The sequence below is a fragment of the Chrysochloris asiatica genome, unplaced genomic scaffold, assembly GCF_000296735.1.
Source record: "Chrysochloris asiatica unplaced genomic scaffold, ChrAsi1.0 scaffold00189, whole genome shotgun sequence".
Taxonomy (NCBI): Eukaryota; Metazoa; Chordata; class Mammalia; order Afrosoricida; family Chrysochloridae; genus Chrysochloris; species Chrysochloris asiatica.
Window position 1 is genome coordinate 1 of NW_006408707.1, and position 5,641 is coordinate 5,641.

Sequence of the window (5,641 nt, forward strand, 5' to 3'; positions counted from 1 at the left end):
CCCCAGAGATTTTTTTTTCTAGAGCTATGAGGAAACTGGTGTGGTGCTGTAGGATAACTAATAAAGAGCTACTAACCACTCCTTGAAAACCCTATACAGGGTCGCTATGAGTTGGAACCGACTGAACGACACTTAACAACAACAACCTGAGGAAACTATACCCATTTCTATCTGCAATCATTGATGCTACAATCACAGAAAAAGAAATAATACTGGGAATTAAAATAAGTATAAGAAAAAAATCAATGTACAGCTGAAAATAAAATGAAATAGTTAAAAACTAGTCAGTGAAAAATAAAGTTGAGGAAATCTACCAGTGTAGCAGAAAGACAAAGAGATAGAATATACAGAGAACAGTTAAGATAAAAGGATGAATGTCACTCACCACCTTGTTCCTTTATCAATTTATCAAACGGAGAGGACAGAGAACTTCCACGAGAACACGATTAAAGAGAAAACAAATAGAGTGTGCTCCTATGCTGAAGAAAGGCATGAATCTTTAGATTGAAATGCCCCTCAGAGAGTCCGTCAGGATTACCAAAAGCATCTTGGAAGTGTCAGAATTGCCAAATTAAAGAAGAGGGGGAAAATCCTGGGGGAAAAAGGTTGTTATCTATAAAGGGTAGAAAACCAGAGTGATGTAATATCAGAGAATTTTCAGCACCAATGTTAGATGTATCTTCACAAGATTGTCGTCAGAGTCCTGAGGAAAAGTGAATTTGATCCTAGAATACTTCGCCCAGCCAAACTATCAACCAAATGTAAGAGATGGATGGGAAGGACCATTTGAACCTGCAAGTAGTTGTAAAGTTTATTCTCTCACCTTACATGTATTTGAAAAAAAAAAAAAAAAATTTCAGTTGATATTCCAGAAAAAAAATAATTAAGTCCAGAAGATGAATGAACGACATTGAAAACAAAAGACAGACTGATTTGAGTATGAGCTAGTAGACATGAAGACAGCTACAGAAAGTAAATAAAAATGAGTTCATTGTTCTTGATGCACATACAACTCTGGCTCAAGAGGACACTATAAATTCAGGAATCATCAACTTATAGAAGTAAATATTTAAAGCCACATAAATATTACTTAAAGTTATGGTGGACGGTCACCAGAGGAATAAAAACATAACAGTAAGTGTCTTGGGGAAAGAAGACTAGCGCCAGCCACTGAAAGGGATTTTATGCCTTATTCTACAGTTGTTGTTGTTAAGTGCCATCGAGTCAATTCCGACCCACAGTGACCCTGTATAGGGTTTCCAAGGAGAAGCTGACAACCTTGCAGTTCAAACAGCTTTACAGTCTGGCGCATTAACTCACAGAGCCACACTATTACAAAATGTGAGTATGTTAATTGTATAATAAAGCAAACTAGCTTAAAAATATCTACTTTAAAAAATAAAACTCTGAATCCTTATGATTTTGGACATATAATAAATCTATATAAGAGTGCCATTTGTTTATTATCTTCGTCAGGAAGATTATTAGACAAATTATGATACATCTACTACATTATGTACTTTTTAAAAATAATGTTTTTTTTCCCAAAAGAATCAAATCTTCAATGTATGGAAAACTCAGTGCCACTGGACCAGGTGGAAGGTCAGCTAGTATATGATAAGGGGCTGGAAGTCTGTCGCCCCAAGCATCAGGTAGAGCTGGAGGTGTTGCTGGGCTCCCCACGCTGTCAGGACTCAGGGGTGCTATTCACAATGAGCACAAAATGAAGTACACGAGTGCAGAGGAGTTTCAGGTCAGGACCACATATTAGCCATCACCCACGTATTTGTAACTGCTATAGGCCAACAGGTGGAAGGTGCTCAGCTCACTACACATGGTGGCCAGGTAGAGACCCAGAAGCAGAGCTAGCACCTTCATCACCACCCACACCAGCGCCGTGCTGGCACACAGGCCCAGCATCTCTGGAGATAACCTTTTCTGAATACCCAGAGCCATCCTAGCCAGCAGCAGGTACGTGAATGAAAGTTATTGTGGGGATGTAGCAATCAGGAGCATTGAGGTCTTGGCGCGGGGCAGAAGCACATCACAACTGTACTGCAGCTCCTAGTTCCGATGTGTGTAGGGGAAGACCAGTAACCCTAGCTTCTTGGCCACATAGGCTGTGTTCAAGGCAAAAAATATACTTGAGTTTGCTCACAGATACAAAACGATGTAGCTCCTTGTGCACCATGTTTTTCCTATGGGATGTGATGGAGCTGCCATAGGCCATAGCCACGTTGGCCATTGGGTCTTCCAGAAGGTGGTTGACATTGAAGGCCACCTCGGCTCCTGGGGCTGGTTAGCCCCCTGGCTAGCTGGAAATAACCACCACTGTGTCATAGAAGAAGGGAGTGGGGATTTGGAGCTGCCCGGGCCCTGTGGATTAATGTGCTGGACTGCAAGTTGGTTTGAACCTTAAGGTCAGCAGTTGAAGCTCACCTGCTATTCCTTGGAAACACTATACAGGGTTGTTATGAGTTGGAACTGATTCGACAGCACTTAACAACAACAACAATTATGTAGAAATGTAGAAAGTGTTAGGAAAAATAATTCAAACAAAGAAGTATTCATATTGTGTAAAATGATGCCTAATTGAAAAAAGTTTGGAAGCAAATTGCCCCATTGATAGCAGTGTTTGTATTAGCATAATGGGGGTACAGATAACACATAATACGTATTTTTTTGTTGTTTTGTTTTAACCATTGATTTCTATGCTCTATCTGTAAAGTTATTTTTATGATTAAAAAAGCAGTTTTCCTTAAAAACGATGATAAGATACTGCTTTTATACAGCCCAAAGAGTCAAAACACACAGCTCTAGTAATTCTTGTTTGGAGAAGAACCTTCTGTCTGTCCTTTAAATAGAAGGTTAGAACATTATTGCAAGTTTGTCCTATTGTGGTGGCTTGCGTGTTGCTGTGATTCGCCCAAGAGCCATCAAGGCAAGTGGTCAGGTCCCCTCAGAGCAAACCCCCTTCCAAGACTAAAACTCAAGGGAAATACACAAGAGCAGGCATGTGGTCTGCCTGGTGACCATGTTAGTCACCGATAAGGGGAAGTGTGTGTGTGGGGGGGGAGAACAACAATGAAATTGCGAGCTAAGTCTGATGCATTCAATAGACTCCTGGGAATCCAGGTTGAAACCTTGTTGGCTAGCAGTATGGTGAGGCCTTGGGACTCCTGGGCCCAGGGACAGGAGCATGGCCACAGAGGACTAGAGTGGAGAGTGAAGCATCCAGCTTATACGAAGTGAGGGGGGATGCACAAGAACACCCATACTGGCAGATAGTAACCACTTGACCTGGCTTCAATGGTTGGATGGTTGGAACTCAACTAGAAGAAGAAAGAAAAGTTAAAAAAGAGTAATCCACTATAATTTGATTAATTTGATTTATACTTATGGATGTAGTAGCTCAAAAGAGGGAACAGACTTTACAGTGAGGATCATTCCCACCCCCTTGCTACACCGGGTTGACAGGGATGTACAACTTAGACATTGGCTACCCAAAATGACCTGGGGGGTGGGGGAAGAGTAATGCTACAAAGACAAGAAGTGACTGGCTTACAAACTTTCAAGAGGGAGCCTAGTTCCAGAGTCTACAGGGGAAGTTAAAATCTCCACTGAGTGGTTTCCAATCTGTTGGGACGGGGCTGATAAAAACAGATGGGGGATAAGACTCTTACTATACAATAATGAATAATTCCTATCAGGATTGACTGTGAGAGTCAGAAATGTAAAGGTAGATGTTTTGTAAGCAAAAAGAGAGGAGTGGTTGATTTTGCAGTCCAGGAGCATAGGTCCTTGGGTCCATTAAGTGAGAAGAGCAGAGTGCAGAAACCTATCCAGAGAAAGTGAGGCCAGCAATGGAGGCAGAGACAATGATGTGGAGAGATGGAGTGGCTGGGAACTCTGGACTCAGAAAGGGAGAGGGGCCGTGTGCTAACAGCCAAGGGGCAGGCTTGCAGGGTGTACCTTTTGGTTGTTTGAATATGCGTAGAGATTACATTGCATTGTAACCATTGCAATGAAACGAAATACGATAGGATGAATGTAAAGCTGGTGTTCTCCCATGTAAACTATCACATAATTCATAATAAAAACTTAAAAAAAAAAATTTAGCTTGCTATAATTGGTCAAACATTTAATTAACTCAACAACAACAAAAATGTGATGGTTGCCTTTACAGGGCCAGACCAAATGATTTTTGCCATCCATAAATGGCCTGTGGGCCAGATGCTCCCCACCTCTGCCTTAGAACATCTTTTCAGAGAGATATTGTGCCTTATCATCTACCCTTCTTAATGAAGTATGACTACAGCAGAGCTGGGGCAGCCATCTAACACTGTGAGGTGACCTTGGGGATGGAAGGTACACACAGCTGAGTAACAAGATAAAGTGATCCTTGGACTGCCCCGCCCCTCTCCAACAGTCTCATAAAATTCTGATCCTCCTGATAACAGCCTAATTTGTGCTAGAGCAATAAACATGTATCTTGTTTAAGTCATTGCATTTAAGTGTTCTATTATTAGTGGCTGGAACTGCATCCTGATCATACAAGGGAGGTGGTGGTAGGAGGCTGCTTAATAATGCTTACTCCAGATATCCAGATACCCAATGTCAGAAACTTCTTTTAGTCTAGACCCCAATCAGGAAGGCTCCTCTTTTCTTCTTCTTTTTTTACTAAAAAAAAGCAGTAAAGATGCTTTTCTGCGACCACAGAGAAGAGAAATAGAACCCTGAGTGCAGAGCCTTGCATCAGACCCTAGCAGTGGTTGGAAGAGTGTGTGGAAGGGATACAAAGCATACCTAAATGTAATCCCTCAAGGGCATTTTGAGTCACTATGTAAATATAGGGACCTAATGCAAAAATTCTTCTCACAAAGCATTCCAGGTTGGGGAAGAAGCAGCATGAGACATATACAAGTCAAAGAGCAGAGGTTGTGTACAGTGGAAGGAAAATGAAAGCCCAGACTGAGCCATAATAGATTAGCTAAGATTCTTACCTCTATTTTTATATAAGGAGCTTGGTCTTTTTTTTTTTTTTAACTTTTATTGTGAATTAAGTGAAGGTTTACAGATAAGATCAGCAGTTCTACATTCAACAAATAATACATTCTGTTTCATCTCAATGATTTTGATTCCCTCTCGGAAGCAACAGTTATCCTGCTTCCTCCCTGGAGCTCCTATTTCCATTCACCCATCTTCCCATTCCTGTTCACCTTTGTCCTTAGGTACATACTGCACTTTGATTTTGAACAATTTATCTTTCCATCATTCATAGTGAACATACCTTACAAGTATTGTTGTTACCCCTATATACCTATATACTCTTTGGCTGAAAGTTCGTGTGTGTTTTTTCCAGATCTGAAGGATGGTTTTGAGGGCCAGAGTCTCACCTTCCTCCATTCTCTTTCTGGCGAGTAGTCATTTTTAAAAAATATAATTTTGAGTTTTGTTCCACACATTATGCCACTCTATCCAGAACATTCTAATATGATCCCTTTCAGAGCAAGAAACTTGGTCTTTATATCAGCATCTCACTGTGTGTCACTCACAAGTTGTACAAATGTATGCCCCAATTAAACATATGGTGGAACTCTTGTTAGGGCTTAGGCAATCTCAACAAAGACTTTTCTTCTCT

At 40.9% G+C, this 5,641-nt stretch overlaps 1 pseudogene; it reads right to left on the reverse strand.

The window, feature by feature from the left end:
• Window positions 1–1,577: 1,577 nt before the first annotated feature.
• On the reverse strand, window positions 1,578–5,406 carry LOC102839394 (annotated as a pseudogene).
• Between the last annotated feature and the right edge of the window lie 235 nt (window positions 5,407–5,641).